The sequence below is a fragment of the Xenopus tropicalis genome, chromosome 8, assembly GCF_000004195.4.
Source record: "Xenopus tropicalis strain Nigerian chromosome 8, UCB_Xtro_10.0, whole genome shotgun sequence".
Taxonomy (NCBI): Eukaryota; Metazoa; Chordata; class Amphibia; order Anura; family Pipidae; genus Xenopus; species Xenopus tropicalis.
Window position 1 is genome coordinate 125,099,344 of NC_030684.2, and position 20,512 is coordinate 125,119,855.

Below are 20,512 nucleotides of genomic sequence, written 5' to 3' on the forward strand. Positions count from 1 at the left end.
GTTTGTGTTTGTGTCATTTTTATTAGCTGCATTGTGTTTATCAGCCTCTTGCCTTTTTTCATTTCCGGGCTGTTCCTCACTGGAACAAGCTCTTTTTATTCCAGAGGAGCTGGTACTAGGAGTTGCCTCTGATCTGGAATGAACCCTTTTTCTCCCAGAGGAGCTGGTACTAGGAGTTGCCTCTGAACTGGAATCAACCCTTTTTATTCCAGAGGAGCTGGTACTAGGAGTTGCCTCTGAAGTGGAATAAACCCTTTTTATTCCAGAGGAGCTGGTACTAGGAGTTGCCTCTGAACTGGAATAAACCCTTTTTCTCCCAGAGGAGCTGGTACTAGGAGTTGCCTCTGAACTGGAACAAGCTTTTTGTGTCCCTGAGGAGCTGGTACTAGGAGTTACCTCTGATCTGGAATGAACCCTTTTCATCCAAAAGAAGCTGGTACTTGCAGTTGCCTCTGAATTGTGACGTTTCTTACTGCAAGTCTGGTCCTGAGGAGAATATGCTCTTTTCCTTCTGGAAGAGCTGGTCCTTGGACCTGCACTGGAATTGCTGGGCACATTTGCACTGGATGATTGACCAGTCACAATGCCAGCATTGGCTCCAACTGGAGCTGCAACAGGATTAGTACCTGCTGAAATGCCAATGATTCTTGCAATGGCATTCTCAAAAATAGTTATTACTGTTTTCACTGGTTTTACAAAAAGATTTGGAGCCATATCACCTGGATCACCTGGATGGTCACTGTGTACTTAGCACTGAGTACTAAGAGGTGACTGCATCCGTCGACATCTAGATGTCAAATGACAGCTGTGAAGCCATAAACTCTGTTCTTATCTGATTAACTGATAAGGTTGTCATGGTAACAGAGTGTTACCATGACAACCTTAGCAGGGGTTAAGAGACCTCTGATTGGTTGTCATGGTAACAGAGGTGGTGTGATGCTAAATCTATGTGGGTGGTCTAACAGCTGTGAAACTTGACACCATGCAAAACCTCTGACCACTGATAAGGTTGTCATGGTAACAATGGTGGTGTGATATGCTAATTAGCATAAATCTATGTGGGTGGCCAAAAGGCCGGGAAAGCGTTACTATAGAAATGGTTGTTTAGATTGTGGAAAATGCTCAGGCGCCTTGCTTGGGAGACTCTGGCTCCCGTGTGAATAAGCAGTGGTACAGTCTGCAAAGCAACAGCGCGGGGGCAGGAAAGGGGATCGGTACTGATGTGCCACTAAGCACTTGGCATTGTTTGGGTCTGGCATGGTTGGTTAGGGTAGGGGGGCATCTATTTATGTGCTTACATCCCCAAAATACATGTAGCATTATAACAATAAAGCCAAAAGATGAAAAGACACAGCTCTCTATTCACCTATATAGGGTTTTTCGTGTTGTATTGATCAAAGGGTAATATAATACGATACACGGAACACATCTTACACATACACTTTTTAGTGTAGACCTTAAATATGTCAAATGTGAGTTTCTCAGAAGCATGCTTCCTAGGATTGGTTGAGAGCAAAATTCTGGCAGATACCAGTGTATCCTCCTGAGGCATTTATACTTCAATATTTAAAAATAATAACCCTATCCTGGAAGCCTATCTACTTTGAAATTCTGGAAATATTTAATAAAATAGGCCCTCCCGTCTATTAGATGATCTATCTGAGCAAAGGTTGCCTGGATAAACTTTAAATAATCTTGGGTCTCATACTTGCCACATCTTCAACCAAGGACAGTGCCTAACATGCCTATGGTCTGGTATGGAACTTGTTATCTAGAATGCTTGGGACCTGGGATTTCCCAGATAAGAGGTCTTATCTGGGAAATCTGGATCTCTATGGATCTCTATACCCTGTCTGCTAAAAACAAAATAAACAAACCCAACAGTGTTGTTCTGCCCCAATAAGGGGTAATTATATCTTAGTTGGGATCAAGTACAGGTACTGTTTTATTATTACAGAGAAAAGGGAATCATTTAACCATTAAATAAACCCAATAGGGCTGTTCTGCCCCCAATAAGGGGTAATTATATCTTAGTTGGGATCAAGTACAGGTACTGTTTTATTATTACAGAGAAAAGGGAATCATTTAACCATGAAATAAACCCAATAGGGCTGTTCTGCCCCCAATAAGGGGTAATTATATCTTAGTTGGGATCAAGTACAGGTACTGTTTTATTATTACAGAGAAAAGGGAATCATTTAATTATTAAATAAACCCAATAGGGCTGTTCTGCCCCCAATAAGGGGTAATTATAGCTTAGTTGGGATCAAGTACAGGTACTGTTTTATTATTACAGAGAAAAGGGAATCATTTAACCATGAAATAAACCCAATAGGGCTGTTCTGCCCCCAATAAGGGGTAATTATATCTTAGTTGGGATCAAGTACAGGTACTGTTTTATTATTACAGAGGAAAAAAATGAATTATGCGGTTATAATGAAGTCTATAGGAGACAGTCTTTTCATAAATTGGTGCTTGCTAAATAATGGGCTTCCAGGTACTGGATCCCATACCTGTAACCCATTATGTAATGGAGTTTACGTCAGGGCCTGCTTTTTTTCTTCCCTTCCTCTTATTCTGGGCGGGGTTGTATCAAAATAGGCGCGGTCGCGTGAAATAAAATGGTCTCGCCATTCCGGTAGTTTCACAAATTTTTCAGTGAAGCGAAACGGGACAGATTCGCTAATCACTACTTCCTAATGTTAAAACTGGAATGAATGAATAAAAAAAAACCACAAGCCTTTTGGTTACATTATATCAGTTGGGATTTAACTTGATGGATGTATATATTTTTTTTCCAGCCGTATCTACTATGTTACCTGTAGGTAATAAATCTGGGTGCCACATACTTTTCCTTAATTACTTCTCCTGTTCCTCTTACACAGCTGGATAGTGCAATAGTGTGACCCCCCCACTAAACAAACCCTATATTTTTATACATAAATTCAAAATAAATTAATATGAGTTTTTACTCTAAAGTGCAAACCTCTGTTATACTAATAGGATATTACAGAAAAGTGACTTCAGACAGTGAGCAACTATAGGTATATATGAAAGGCTTATTACTATAAGTCTATAAAATATTAGCCAACAGGCTGGATATGCTTATTTACCTAGAAAAAACCAGACCTCATACCAGGAAGGCAGATGACAGAAAACATTGAAAGGATCTTGACCATGTACATGTGTCCAGGAATACTAAAAGTTCTTTCACAGGGTTAACTGTTTGTAATTCTGCTCAACCCGGGGAATATGTATGTTCCCTCAACATTTCATACCTTGTGTATGCAGCCATTAAAGTGCAAAGGTATGCAGGTATGGCATCCATTATCTGGAAACCTGTTATCCAGAAAGCTTCGAATTACGGAAAGGTTATCTCCATAGACTGCATTTTAATTAAATAATTCAGTTTTTTTTAATGATTTCCCTTTTCTTTGTAATAATAAAACAGTAACTTGTACTTAATCCCAACTAAGATATAATTACCCCTTATTGGGGCAGAACAGCCCTATTGGGTTTATTTCATGGTTAAATGATTCCCTTTTCTCTGTAATAATAAAACAGTACCTGTACTTGATCCCAACTAAGATATAATTACCCCTTATTGGGGGCAGAACAGCCCTATTGGGTTTATTTAATGGTTAAATGATTCCCTTTTCTCTGTAATAATAAAACAGTACCTGTACTTGATCCCAACTAAGATATAATTACCCCTTATTGGGGGCAGAACAGCCCTATTGGGTTTATTTCATGGTTAAATGATTCCATTTTCTCTGTAATAATAAAACAGTACCTGTACTTGATCCCAACTAAGATATAATTACCCCTTATTGGGGGCAGAACAGCCCTATTGGGTTTATTTCATGGTTAAATGATTCCATTTTCTCTGTAATAATAAAACAGTACCTGTACTTGATCCCAACTAAGATATAATTACCCCTTATTGGGGCAGAACAGCCCTATTGGGTTTATTTAATGGTTAAATGATTCCCTTTTCTCTGTAATAATAAAACAGTACCTGTACTTGATCCCAACTAAGATATAATTACCCCTTATTGGGGGCAGAACAGCCCTATTGGGTTTATTTAATGGTTAAATGATTCCCTTTTCTCTGTAATAATAAAACAGTACCTGTACTTGATCCCAACTAAGATATATTGAATTCTCATTTGAAACAAAACAATCCTATTGGGTTTATTTGATGTTTAAATCATTTTTTAGTAGAAAGATCCCTTTTCTGATAAAACCCAGGTCCTGGGCATTCTTCATAACAGTTCGCATTTATATATATATGGAATAAAACTAGCATACATCCCAAAAAATAGTTAGAAATCACACTTCTCTCTATTATTTGAACACTTGACCTCTCAAATTGTATTAGGTGTATTAGGGTTAGGGTCAGCATAGTATGTTTTACCTACAAAGATTACTATACTGTCATGTACTATTCAGTGCACTACAAATGCAAATACTAGATGAAAAGATCACAGACCTATAAAATTAAATATTTGTCTTCATTTGGCATTTAACTGTCTGGCTAGTTTGTATAATTTTTTAATGGCACATCCCAGGCTCCCCCCATAGTGAACATAAATGGAAAACAGCTTGAGGCACCTCAACAAAGTCATATATTAGGCACAAAATGTAAATGAAGCTGGTACTGGGCATCAAGAGGAAAGGCAAGTCCAGCAACATGGTTTTAAAATGGTTAAGCTAATTCATAATATGGAGCAGTGATGAGCGAATCTAACAAACGCAGCTTTGCTGGGTGGAAAGTATCTGGCTATGGCTCAGGCTCTGAGGTTCTTTCTTTAGGTACTAGGGGTTCACAGTGCCCATACTCTGCCAGTTATTAAGCACAACTCTAAGGTTATTTAGCACATACAGCTCATATTACACAAAGATCCCTGCTATCACCCACATCCCCCGGACTGCGGTTGTGAATCCAGAAGTGTGTGGGATGCACATATCCGCTTATTCATCAACCTCCATATAGTGGACAAGGGTTTGGATAGCAGGGTTTGGATAGAAGACCCAGGGAAGACCTAGAGGTCCTACGAGGGGCTGTCCCCCTACTGTGTACTCTAACATTTGTTAATCTTGGGCCAGCAACTATTGGAAGATAATAACCCCAGAGAGACTAAAGGCGGTGGTGCACTACTATGGGTGGTGTGGAGTTGAACTGAAAAAGGAGGTGAGTGATTTCTCTTGTCAGTTGTCCATTCTGTCACCACAACTGCTGGACTTGTTCCTACAAGGTAATCATGGAGCCCAGGCATCCTGCACTATTTTGCTCCCTTGTCACAAGAATGGACAAGCTTTCCCTGCATTCAGGGCCTTCTGTGGCTGCAGGCTGCACTTTACCCCCTTCTCCTCTAATCAGGAGGCCCCGCTCTGTATGGAGTCTGCCTGCCCCCTTATCAGTTACCTTAGCTGGAGAGGCCAAGGAAAGCCTACGTGGCATAAATTCCAGTGGGGATGAGCCTGGACACAGCCTTGAGGACAGAAAGGCCATAGCCTTCTAGCTGAGTAGAATACTAATTGCAGGTAGCTGTGGTGATAGTATAGCAAGTCTCTGCATATTCTGTGTCTAGATTCTTATTGGGGTGTAGCACAAGTTTTACACTACACTTGTGTTACTGCCCTTAAATGGCTGCTGTTCACTCTACTGCTGTATAGCCGCTGTTTCAATGCGCTTACCTATACCTGGGAACAATGGTGGAATTGCATCCTAACAGTCACTGCATCCAATGTGAGGGCCGTGGCTAATATTATGGTGTCCAGTGTAACCCATGTCCAGCTTAACTTATTTTCTATTATGGAGTCTGTATAATGAATACTTTACTTTTTTTTTTACTATACTAAAAGTGTGTTGGAACATTTAAACCTGTTAAAAATTACAATGACAAAAAAACAAAACAAAAACTAATAATAGGACCCTTCATTGAAACATAGTGTAATGTGCAATCTATAATTGCTCCCTAATTATAATGAGAAAAATTACATGGAAGCTCATCCACATTTAGTACAGAAGAATATAAATACGAAAGGCAAACTCAGTACACAGACAACTTCGTAGATGGGCCGAGATGTGCGTTCCTGTGATGGAGCCTTGGGCTTTCCCTTAGAACTATTGCCTCTGAAGAGCATAATGATAGGCAACAACTCAATGAGAAATATTGAAATCCAGGAGCGACTTTCTGCTGAAAAATGAGTGGTTCCCTCTGTGTTGTGCTGATCCTGCTGTTATTCCCTCACCTGGTGGCAAACCTCATCCAGCCTAAATGTGCCCTCACATTCCCACACTCAGCCCATTATCAGCAGGATGGAGATTACATTTTGGGGGGGCTGATTACTGTCATGACATATTTTTCACATGTAAAGTTCGACTTCAAAACCAAACCCAGTAGCTTATATTGTAAGACAGTGTGAGTAAGATCTCTATTCCTGTGTCGTTCTATTGTTATATTGCACAAGGCATGAATAGCTGCAGCATCAAGTTTCAATTTTAGATATTGTGTTTTCCCATTCCACTCTTGTCTCAAAAAAGAAATGAAAAGTCTTGCCTATAAAAACTATTTGTCAATCCAGGACATGAGAAGCAACACGCTATTAAATTAATTTATCAAATGGTGTAAAAAAAAACAAAACAGTAGCATAATTATGAATAAAAATCAGTTCATTATATAATATCCGTTAGGTGACATTTATTACATTGCACATTTTAATTGTACATTCACAATTTTGTCTCTGTCTCTCTTTCTCTCTCTGTCTAGCTGGCTACTATCTATCTATCTATCTATCTATCTATCTATCTATCTATCTATCTATCTGTCTATCTATCATCTATCTATCATCTATCTATCTATCTATCCATCCATCTATCTATCTATCTATCTATCTATCTATCTGTTAATCTGTTTATTAACAACTGCGCTACAATACTTTTATGGAAGGGAGTATACATACCCATGAACTAAAATGAACATACTGTAGGATATGAGCACAGGTATAGGACCTTTTATACAGAATACTCGGGACCCAGGAAATTCCGGATAAGGGATCTTTCCATAATTTGGATCACCATAACTTTAGTCTACTAGAAAATCATTTAAACATCATTTTAACCCATTAGGATTGTTTTTGCCACCAATAAGGATTACTTATATCTTAGTTGGGATCAAGTACAAGGTATTGTTTTATTATTACAGACAAAAAGGAAATCATTTTTAAAAATTTGAATTATTTTCTTATTAAGGAGTCTATGGGAGATGGCCTTTCCATAATTCGGAACTTTCTGGATAATGGGTTTCCAGATAATGGATCCCATACCATACTATACTATTTAGCATCAGCATGGATGTAATGTTAAGATGTAATGTTGCCACACAAAGACTCAAGTTTTATATAAATTAGGCCTGCAAATAAAAACACTGTATTAGAGTCTGCCCTATTCTTCTGTATGACACGATATGTAAACAAAGATGAAAATATGAACCGTCAATGGCAGATCTGATGTCTCAGCACAATAAACATTTTGAAAGATTTACAATTTATTCTCTTTGATGTGTATAAATGATAGGAGAATGATTATAAAGCTGTGTAAATACAAAGCAGTACAATATATGTTGGCACATTAATGTCACAGTGCACCATGCACAGTCCCACCTATTCCTGAAGCTGGGAATGATTTCATTCAATTGAAATTTCTTACAACAAATTCTTTGCTGCTTTGAATTACCCTTACTTACATCCGATGCAGATGCAATGTACTTTTGGCATTAGTCTGAAAGTAAAAGTAACAAAATATATTAAATAAAAAGGTTAGCGAGGCTACTGATAACTACTTAAGGATCACAATCAGGTATTTAATTATACAAAAAACATGAGTAAGTTCTTTTGCATTTCTTTATTTGTTTAGTTTGTTTGCCTGATTGCTTGTGTGCCACTGATTTAGTTGTATGGGGGCCACCAATACTTTTTTTGTATTTAGTGCAAAATATGTTTCTAATTGTGCAGCACAGACTGCCTCTTACTTTATTTTTCTGTGCATCGGCTAAAATATCAATATTGGCAGTGAGTGAAATGTTGAAATGCAATTTTTGTTACATTTTCATTATTTTATATATTTATTCAATTTAAGATTTTCTTGTTTTGTTTTTTTTCCCATCAGAATAGACATCAGGAATTATCAGAGTCTCTTGGCCTTTGTATTTGCTGTCACTGAAATAAACAAAAACCCAAGACTGCTGCCCAATATTACTCTGGGCTTCCATATTGTAGATCACTGTTTGACTGAAGCAATGGCAACAATTGGAATGATTGACATTATGAGTGGAAAAGGGCTTCCCATCCCTAACTATCGCTGGGGCCTTTCACCTAACTTGGTGGCTGTTGTGGATGGCATATCTTCCAAAGTGACTCTCCTTATAGCCAGAATGTTTGGCATTTACAGACTCCCACAGGTACAAAAACCCTACATTGTTGCTTAGTATATGAATAAAAATCTAGGAATTTATTTGCAGTGTTGCTCTTGTTTCAAAGAAATAGCTGTCTTGATTTTTGAAAACTGATTACTTCTCTTTTTTCACATGGAATATTTTAGAAAATTGTTTTTGATTGTTTAAATTATATTTCCACATGCTTGTCTATTTAATAACATGGTTTATATCAGTTTACTAACTAGGGCTACTTTATCAATATAGTCACTGGGTATAGCTCCACCCAAGCAAACAAATAGCAGTGGCACTCAAGAGCTTCAAATGGGACTAGCCCTTAAAATTGTTTATTGCGGAAAAAACATGCAACGTTTCGAGGCAGAAGTGCCCCTTTGTCAAGCTTGACAAAGGGGCACTTCTGCCTCGAAACGTTGCATGTTTTTTCCGCAATAAACAATTTTAAGGGCTAGTCCCATTTGAAGCTCTTGAGTGCCACTGCTATTTGTTTGCTTGGAATCTGTGGAGGGGGTGCCGATCCCCCTAGGCATTGTGCACCGAGCGGTAATTATTTTGGAGAGCCAAGGGTGTGCGGGTTAAGGTTGAATTTGGACACGTGGTATAGCTCCACCCAACCCAGGTGCACATTTTCATAGGATGAGTTTATACCAAGTTTATACCAAGTAGTTAGTGCCTCAAGGCTAGTGGCTGATATTTGAGTCCGGGTTAAGCCACCACCAGGGATATAATAGCTGACTTGCATAGTACAACAGAATATTTGGGAGGGTAAGGCCTCCCTGTATAAGTCTTACAGCATCTGCATGTTGAGCTGCGGCCTCTCCCCAGTCCATACCAATTCTGTTATGTATGTGTCCAGTCCTGTGAACCATTGCCTGTTGGGTATGACTGGTGAATTATGGAAAGCATTGAGGAGTTTCAGTGAACATTTTCAAAATACTGATGTGACTTGGGAGGGACAATTGTAAGCAAGTCTAATGTTAAAGCTTCATTTTGATGGATCTAGAAATTGGGGCATAGTTTAATTCTACATATTAAAGGGGGTCCTGAAGTATTACAGTCTATTACAGGTATGTAAAGGATTTTTCCTAATGTAATTAAGGACAATGGTATGGGTCCCTGAGGGCCCCTGGATCAATGGGGAACAGCGGCAATTTCTCCCCAAGTGACTCTGAGTAGTCTCCAAATTTTATGACCACCGCCAGCATCTTTGAAAGTGACTTCCTTTGGTCTGCTACATATAAAAGTATATCTTCTGCATATAGTGAGAATTTCTCTTTAAGCATCTGCACTTTAAGCCCTACAATATTTGACTTAGCATATATGCTAGGGGCTCTATGGCTATGGCTCTCTGTGCAGTTTTGGGCTCCAGTCCTTAAGAAGGATATTAATGAGCTGGAGAGAGTGCAGAGACTGCAACTAAACTGGTAAAGGGGATGGAAGATTTAAGCTATGAGGTTAGACTGTCAGGGTTGGGGTTGTTTTCTCTGGAAAAAAAGGTGCTTGCGAGGGGACATGATTACTCTGTACATTAGAGGGGATTATAGGCAGATAAGGGATGTTCTTTTTTCCCATATAAACGATCAGCGCACCAGAGGCAGCGTAGGGTTTTTGTCATGATGAGGGCAGTGAGGTTGGGGCCCTTCCTAGTGATGTTGCGATGGCAGATTTTGTTGATACCTTTACGAATACCTTGGATGATTTCTTGAACAATTCCTTTGGGATAGCCAGCTCTTTAATTGAACAAAACTGACCACCTTAGGACCTATCCATGGAACACAAATGCCCATGGGATTTTGGAGAAGACTAAGCTCTATACCTTCTGCCAAAGTGCTGGCCAATGACAACCCCTTTAATGTAATCCATCATTAATTTGTTGATGGTTAAGCAGTACAGAGCAGCTTTGACAGAACTAATTTAATAGTTTTTAGTATTTTTATTTAACCATAATAAATCCTGGCTTTGTGTTGTCTTTGCAGATTAGTTATGCATCCATGGATCCAGTATTAAGTGATAAAAATCAGTTTCCATCTTTTTACCGCACCGTGCCTAATGAAATTGCCCAGTATGATGCACTTGTAAAGCTAATAAAATATTTTTCCTGGACGTGGGTGGGTGTGTTGGTTTCAGACAATGAATCCGGCCTAAAGATGAGCCAAATGTTACAGAAGGAATTTGCACTCAATGGAATATGTTTTGCCTTCCTTGAGTTCATCCCATACCGTAAGGCCTTGGATGATACCAAGAAATTAAAGATTGTTAGAAGTCTGAGTAACTCAGCTATCAATGTTATCATTGCTTATGGTGACAGAGACTACATGCTTACTTTACATCTTATATTGTATATGTTTCCTATATCTGAAAAGGTGTGGATCATTTCCTCCCAGTGGGATGTTGCCAGTGGATTTGATTTACCTTTTTTACGTTTTGACCCTTTTAATGGCAGTTTGGCTTTAACGCTTCATGCCAGTTCCATTCCAGGTTTTCAGGAGTTTTTACTAAACATAACTCCGAATGATTTTCCAAATGATATCTTTATTGATGCTGCATGGTGGGAACTGTACATTTGTTCATGGAAAACCAATGCAACAGATTTGAAATGCACCGGCACAGAGCAACTACAGAGTCAATATGAGCATTTTTACAGAGATATATCCATTTACAGCTACAGTATATATAATACAGTGTACACTTTATCAGACGCTTTGCATTATTTGCAGTTACAGAAAAGGGAAGAAACCCATGGTCGACATAAAATACAGGCATGGGAAGTGAGTCAGAACTGAAAATAACCAATCATTTTTGACCAGCTGCACATTTTGACCTGTTTCAGTGACGGAATGTTTTTCTCTATTTAGATGCACAAGTATATAAAGAAAGTTAGTATTACAGACAGTGACGGGAATGAGTTACATTTTGATGAGAATGGGGATCTGCCTTCTGACTTTGACATTTTAAACTGGATTGTCTACCCAAATCAGACTCTTGATGGCATCAAAGTAGGAACATATGCACAGAGATCTGCCTCCCAGGAACTGAGAATAAATGAAAGTCTAATACGATGGAGCCCATTCTTTAATGAAGTAAGATGCATGGAGAACATGTATAATCAAAGATGTAAAAATGCCTTACAATGCCACTGGGGCAGATGGGGGGCCTATATAATTAGGAGAAGTGATGAGCAAAATTTTTCAGCAGGCATGGATTTATGGCGAATTTCAATGTTTCGCCATTGGTGGATTCGTTCAGAAAAATTTACAGTGGAAAAATTAGCCACACGACCAGAAATTATTGTGCGCATTATTGAAATTATTGACGCAAGTCAAAAAAATTGTCACGCAAGTCGTTTTTTTTACACGCACGTCATGACAAATTTTTTGAAAAGCGTCAATTAAGCCGCTCAGCAAATTTTTCAGCGAAATGGGACAGATTTGCTCAGAACTATAATTAGCAGTAGCGGTGAGCAAAATTGTGGTGTTTTTTAATTTGCATAAAACTTTACATAAACTTGACATTTAGTTGAAATGCATCGATGGGAAGGGGAAATCAGACAGCAGTTAAATAATGATTGCTCTACAATAGCATATACATTGCCCCACATTGTAAAAGAAACTCCTTTTCTTCTGCCTCCCCCCATGGCAGTATACATGGGCAGCATTGCCCCTCCCAGACAGGAGGTAGGACTTATACCAATTAAAATGAATCTGCCCTATAAGACCACCTGACTTCCCGTTATACATTTGCCAAAGCAGTGCAGGAGGCAAAAATTGGGATGGAAAACCCTGAGATGTCATATAGATGATCTGAAAAAGTGGGATGTAACTCATTTGCTTTAATGTGTCAAAACAAACAGCACAAGGGTTATATAGCAGCTTTCAGATTCTCCAGAGTCTTATATTAGAAAGTAATGTATATTTATAAATATCTAGTATTGCTTTATTTTTTCTCTATTCTTCCCAGCGTGGCAACAAACAATAAATGTATTTGGGATCAGTGCTAATTCAACACTTCATTATGTAACACTTGGCTGGGACAGATCTTAGCTTTAGCTAACATTTTTCATTTTGTAGAGTAAGATCAAATTCAACAAAATGAACCAATTTTTTTCAGAGGTACAGGTATGGGATCCCTTATTATCCAGAAAGCTCCAAATTATGGAAAGCCCGTCTCCCATAGACCCGATTTTAATCAAATAATACATAATTTTAAAACTGATTTCCTTTTTCTCTGTAATAATAAAACAGTACCTGTACTTGATCCCAACTAAGATATAATTACCCCTTATTGGGGGCAGAACAGCCCTATTGGGTTTATTTAATGGTTAAATGATTCCCTTTTCTCTGTAATAATAAAACAGTACCTGTACTTGATCCCAACTAAGATATAATTACCCCTTATTGGGGCAGAACAGTCCTATTGGGTTTATTTAATGGTTAAATGATTCCATTTTCTCTGTTATAATAAAACAGTACCTGTACTTGATCCCAACTAAGATATAATTACCCCTTATTGGGGGCAGAACAGCCCTATTGGGTTTATTTAATGGTTAAATGATTCCCTTTTCTCTGTAATAATAAAACAGTACCTGTACTTGATCCCAACTAAGATATAATTACCCCTTATTGGGGGCAGAACAGTCCTATTGGGTTTATTTAATGGTTAAATGATTCCATTTTCTCTGTTAAAATAAAACAGTACCTTTACTTGATCCCAACTAAGATATAATTACCCCTTATTGGGGGCAGAACAGCCCTATTGGGTTTATTTAATGGTTAAATGATTCCCTTTTCTCTGTAATAATAAAACAGTACCTGTACTTGATCCCAACTAAGATACAATTACCCCTTATTGGGGGCAGAACAGCCCTATTGGGTTTATTTCATGGTTAAATGATTCCCTTTTCTCTGTAATAATAAAACAGTACCTGTACTTGATCCCAACTAAGATATAATTACCCCTTATTGGGGGCAGAACAGCCCTATTGGGTTTATTTAATGGTTAAATGATTCCCTTTTCTCTGTAATAATAAAACAGTACCTGTATTTGATCCCAACTAAGATATAATTAATCCATATTGGATGCAAAACAATCCTATTGGGTTTAATTAATGTTTATTGATTTTTCAGCAGACTTAAGGTATGGAGATCCAAATTATGGAAAGACCCCTTATCCGGAATAGCCTTGGTCCGAGAATTCTGGATAACAGATCCTATACCTGTACTGTGCCTTCATTTACCATTCATTTACCCGAAAATCCCTCATGCCTAGTGATGAGTGAATCTTTCCGGTTTCTCTTCGAACCTTTCGAACAAATGTGAAAATGTGTGAAACGACGAAAATGTTGCATGCATGTTTTTTTGACAAAATTTAACAAGTTTTTTGTTGCACAGCAAATTTTATAGCCCATTTCGCGAAATAATCCGCCAATGGAAACAATCCGAAATGCGGAAATTCGCTGTGAATCCATGCCTGGCGACTTATTTCCCCCATCACTACTCACCCCCTATCTGACCATCAGATTGTGCCATTCCATAGTATCCTAGAACTGCTCCACTGGACATTGTGGCAAAGTACACAATTCCATAGTATTTATGAAGAGAACTAGCAGTGAATTGTTGCAAAGCAGAAACTATATACACCAGGGTTCATTAGGGTGCTGAGTTGGGTTTTTATTTGCCTCTAAACCTGGCTCATTTGCTAGGCAATAATGCTGCCTGGCTAGTTCATAGCTGCCTACCTATCTGACTAATGGCACTGCAGCATTCCATTGCACTAGAGTAGTTCAAATCATTTGCAACAACTGTTATTGTATAAATATAGATCTCCTAGGCAATGCCAGGCCCCTCAGCTAGTAATCAATACATTAAGGTAAAGTAGTTCATTTGTTTGTAGTCTCCGTCAGAAATAAGTCTAAGCATGTATGTTAATTAGATTCATTATATTATATCTATTTAGTTATATTATAACACAATAAAACGTATATATTATTCAGACCCCACGTACACCTTGCAGTGAAACCTGCCTTATTGGGTTTAGGAAGAAACCTAAAGAAGGATTCCCTGAGTGCTGCAATGACTGTGCACCCTGCCCAGAGGGAGAGATATCCAACCAGACAGGTGAGTGACCTAAAGATATAATATTTTCTATATTTTATAATTTATTTACTACAATTTTAATTAGTTATCATGTCCCCCTAAAGCACATCCTCTCCAATGTACATAATCACAACTTGGTCAGCCTTTGCCTAATTCAGACTTTCCATACATTGCTTTGTGCATAACTTACAATGCCCTCCCCTAAGTCTTAAAAAAAAAGTTGAATAAAAGTGGATCCAATACAGAGCCAGATTTCTATCCATGTACAAGTTGCAGTGCTAAAACCAACAGACCTTATGTTGAAATGGAAACATTTAAGCTGCACTGTAACTTTGCTATCATCCAACTACATCAAGATAAGCAGATCATCTCCTGTGACCCCACTCTCCAAGTTCCACCTTACACCATCATTTGTTTGACATAATCTATTTATAAATGTGATCCCTTAACAACTTTCAAATAACTTGCCCACTACATAGATGTCAGACTTACAGGTCTATAATTGCCAGATTAAAATAATAATCTCTTTTTGAATATTAGGTGTGTAATATATATGAAGTGTTAATATATTTTGAATGAAACATTATGCAAACATCTTTTACCCTTCATAGAATGAATAAGTGGCACATAAAATTCAGGGTTGATAAATATAAGCAATTTAAAGAAATGCAAGATTCAAAGGGCAGATTTATAAATAATGTGAGTTTAGAGTTCAGTACAACTCACCTACGTCCTATTCATTCCTATGGGAATTTAAGAACTATATTTAACCATTGGGTGAACTCTCACCCATTGATAAATACAAATTTTTCCTAATCCCATAGGAATGAATAAAATATGGGTGTGTTTTTATGTATTAAGGTCTAGGCTAACATTTTGATAAATCTGCCCCTTATACCTTTAATGGTACTAAAGTAGGTAAAGCGTTGATGGAGAAGGGGTAAGTACCAAGGGGTACTTGTAGATAAGCCCAGAAAGGAATCCTATGGCCAAAATATATTACATACATTTATTCCAAAGACAAATTCTTTAATTAAATTTAAAAAAATTAAGACTTGTTAATATAAAAAAAAGAAGTAATGTCATGTTTTAAAATACTGCTCCTGTATAGCCCAGTACAGTTACTGTACTATATTGAGATGGTAGGCTTCTTATGAATGGATGTAAAATAAGCCTAAACCACCCTTGTTGATAAGGGCTTTTAATGCCCGTTCCTTGCAAGAGACTCTAAATGGGTTTGATATAGGAACAGTGACTATAAAGAAAATGATTGCTCTGTCCAACTACACAAGGATTAATGGCAGCCTTTCCCAGTTCAAAAAAAATGAAACAATACTGCGCACGTTGCCCTATTTTATATTACGTAGTGATGGAGACCCTACTCTCCCATACAAGAAACATCCTTGGCATGTAGGGAATAGTAACAAATACACCTGTTGCTTTACGACTAAATTTGATGTTAATTAACTTCATAAAACTTTTCAATTTTAAAATGAATCTCGGCTATTTGGAAACTTTGAATATAAACCTAATCTTTTCTACTTAATCTCTATGGAACAAAGCTTATCTTTTTGTTAGTTTTCTACCAGCATTAAATACCTAGGGGTTCAGATCCCAAAGACCCTGACTAAGCTGTATCAGGTTAATTTAAACCCTTAACTGGGCAAATTAGCTAAAGGTCCCCATACACGGGCCGATTCTAGCTGCCGATATTGGTCCCTTAGACTAATTCGGCAGCTTTTCAGCCCGTGTATGGGCAATAACGACGGGACTGTCCAACCAACATCTGGCTCTTGATTGGGCAGGTTTGATTTTTCATCAGATCGGGGACCATATCGGTTCATTAATGCAGTCCCCGAACTGATCCACCGTTCTTATTTGATCGTTTGGCACCCCCGTAGGTGGGGGTATCAGGAGAAGATCCACTCGCTTGGCGACCTCGCCAAGTAAGCGGACCTTAGCGTGTATGGCCACCTTAAGCAATTATACTTTTCTAGGGGATTAGGACTTGCGTGGCAAGATTTAACCTTCATGTTAATGATACCTTTCTGCAAACTCTCCCAGATATTTCTTTAGATACAACAGATCATATATCATTAGGTTTATATGGGCTGATAAATCTCCCAGAATGAAAAGGAATGAAAGGAAGGATTTCACAATTTGATAAATCTGTCCCATAGTCTGCATCTTTCACTGGTACCTGCAAGATAATGCCAACAATGGTTAGAAGTAGAACACACAGTAACATTAATTGCTCTTAGAAATCTTATCTATGCAAAAATATATACTTAAACCAGCTCTAATTCAAATTATTGGGACACCAACCCAGGAAACAGTGATGCTACCACCAACTCTATTATTTCCTGAGGGGACCACAGTTTAAAAACAGGGCCAATAATTATATAAAATAGGAAGCTACACTATTGGGGAAAATAAGACTATATTACCCTTGATATCTTTCTATAAAATTATACTTATTGAGAAATTTCTTCCTCAAGGAATGACTATGAAGATTTTCATTCATCCAGGTCAGGGTATATCTAGTACAGGTATAGGACCCATTATTCAGAATGCTTGGGACCAAGGGTATTTCGGATAAGGGGTCTTTCCGTAATTTTGATCTCCATACATAAGTATTGTAAAAAATCAATAAAATATTAATTAAACCCAGTAGGATTGTTTTGCATCCAATAAGGATTATTTATATCTTAGTTGGGATCAAGTACAGGTACTGTTTTATTATTACAGAGAAAAGGGAATCGTTTAACCATTAAATAAACCCAATAGGGCTGTTCTGCCCCAATAAGGGGTAATTATATCTTAGTTGGGATCAAGTACAGGTACTGTTTTATTATTACAGAGAAAAGGGAATCATTTAACCATGAAATAAACCCAATAGGGCTGTTCTGCCCCCAATAAGGGGTAATTATATCTTAGTTGGGATCAAGTACAGGTACTGTTTTATTATTACAGAGAAAAGGGAATCATTTAACCATTAAATAAACCCAATAGGGCTGTTCTGCCCCAATAAGGGTTAATTATATCTTAGTTGGGATCAATTAAAGGGACTGTTTTATTATTCTCTAATAATAAAACAGTTTTAAAATTCTGAATAATGTGATTATAATGGAGTCTTTGGGAGACGGGCTTTCTGTAATTCAGAGCTTTCTGGATAACAGGTTTCCGGGTAAGGGATCCCATACCTGTATAAGTAAATTGAAAGCAACTGGACTTGCTAAGTAATCATTGAAAACGTTTTACTGCTCATCCGAGCAGCTTCTTCAGTTCAACTGACTGGTATGGGAAGTCCTCAGCATATGTACTCTTCCACTAATCCTGCTCAGATGAGTAGTGAAACACCTTCAATGATTACTCAGCGAGTCCAGTTGCTCTACATTTACTTCTACTAGATATTCCTTAAGGAATGGGAAACAGAATTAAATATCGTTCTTACCTCTATAGAATAGGAGGAAATCTTTTGGAATATAGAATATTAAATTATGTGGAATGTCCTATAAATGTAACTCCAGATGGTAATACATACCCAATACATACATAAAATAGCCTATCTTTGCTATCTAGAAGAGTCTTGTGAATTTCACATTTTCATTAAGGATATACCTTTGAGTTAGCCGTGCCCATGCCCAGGGCCCACTATTTGAGACTTTCTAAAAACCCAGCCCTTTTCATTTGCCCAATGGATTGCTGGGATACTGCTCTTGGAAACAATTCAATATTTTTTTTACTTCATTTACATTAGAGCAGAGAGCAAGATTTCAAGAATGTTAAAAGCAAACAAACAAAAAGAAATATATAAAAAATGCAATTAATAGTAAAAATAAATAATTGATAATTGTTTTTCTTTACAGATAGAGAAACTTGTTTTAAATGTCCAATAAACCAATGGCCTAATTTAAATAGAACCATTTGCACTGATAAAGTGATCATTTACTTATCCTATCATGAGCCCCTAGGTGCATCACTGGCTTTGCTATCAGTTCTGTTTTGTATCATGACTTGTTTGGTTCTGATGATCTTCACTAAATACAGGAACACAGCGGTTGTTAAAGCCAATAACCGAGATCTCAGCTACATCCTCCTTGTGTCCCTCAAGATTTGCTTTCTATGTAATTTGATGTTCATTGGCCATCCCCGCCATGTGACCTGCATTCTAAGACAAACAGTGTTTGGTGTCATCTTCTCTATTGTTATTTCTTCAGTTTTGGCTAAAACTGTAACAGTGGTCATTGCCTTCAATGCCACCAGGCCTGGAAGCAAACTGAAGAATTATTTGGGACCCAGAGTGTCTAATTCCATTGTAATATTCTGTTCATTGATGCAAGTGATTATATGCACCAGCGGGTTAATCAACTCTCCCCCATTTCCTTATTATAACACCGATGATATAGTTGGGATGATAGTAGCCGAGTGCCATGAACATTCAAGCTATGGATTTTACTGCATTCTGGGATTTATGGGATTATTGGCAGCTCTTAGTTTTATCATCGCTTTCTTTGCTCGGACATTACCTGATATCTTCAACGAAGCCAAGTTTATCACCTTCAGCATGTTGCTGTTCTGCAGTGTGTGGGTCTCTTTTATTCCAACCTATCTAAGCACTAAAGGGAAATATGTTGTGGCAGTGGAAATATTTGCTATCTTATCTTCTAGCTCTGGAATTTTGGGGTGTATATTTATTCCCAAGTGCTATATCATACTTTTTAGAACTGACAAGAACAAAACAGACTTAAAAAAAAGAACTCACATTAATTAGTATTCACATTTGCATGTGATAGATAGATATATAATAGATTGTAGATAGATATAGATAGAGATAGATAGATAGATAGATAATAGATGGTAGATAGATAGAGGATAGATTAGATAGATAGATAGATAGATAGATAGATAGATAGATACTGTAGATAGATAATAGATGGTTGATAGATAAATAGATAGATAATCATTGATTGATAGATAGATAGATAGATAGATAAATAATGATGGTGACAGATAGATAGATAGATAGATAGATAGATAGATAGATAGATAGATAGAGGATAGATAGATAGATAGATAGATAGATAGATAGATAGATGATAGGGAATTTGTGCCATGTTTAAACCCAATTAAACCTTAATGATGGAAAGCCCAGCAACAGAATTTGCCACCTATTGTTAGGAGATAAAATAACACTGTGAGCTGAATTGTTGAATTGTGTCTATACCTGTACAAATGTAAAAGATGAATTGAATTCTTATGATGCCTTATTAACTGATTTGTTAGCTGTTATTTCATTAGTTATAGGCTGGCCAGCCAAGTTTTAAAGTGTATAATTAATTGTTAATATAGATCTTAGCATTTTGTATTTGTTATATATTTTATTCATTGCAGTGTTTTTTTTTCCTTTTTCTACTAAAGCTGTTAAAAAAAAAAAAAATAAGCACTTGGTATACAGCAAGAAATTATTTAGGACCCAGAGTGTCTAATTCCATTGTAATATTCTGTTCATTGATGCAAGTGATTATATGCACCAGCGGGTTAATCAACTCTCCCCCATTTCCTTATTATAACACCTACTTCCTACTTCCTGCTTCCTTGGCAGAGAGTCCCCCCCCCAGGTAATGTCCCATCACTCCCAGCACTGGTTATATTCGCCTGATTACACACAGAGCTGTCAAGTTCCCAACGTCAGTATCCAGGGGGAGCGCAGGAATTTATTTAATATTGTCCTCATTTGCTGGGCCTCCCAGAATAAAGCATTTTGGGGGCTATGTACTTCCCCTCTCCAGTCACTGTGCCATCTATCTATCTATTTGTCTATCTATCTATTTGTCTGTCTATCTATCTATCTATCTATCATCTATCTATCTATCTATCTATCGTCTATCTATCTATCTATCTATCTATCTATCTATCTATCTATCTATCTATCTATCTATCATCTATCTATCTATCATCTAT

General features: G+C 37.4%; 1 pseudogene; it reads left to right on the top strand.

The window, feature by feature from the left end:
- The first annotated feature begins 8,303 nt into the window (after positions 1 to 8,303).
- On the top strand, positions 8,304 to 19,322 carry LOC100492180 (annotated as a pseudogene).
- Positions 19,323 to 20,512: the final 1,190 nt, after the last annotated feature.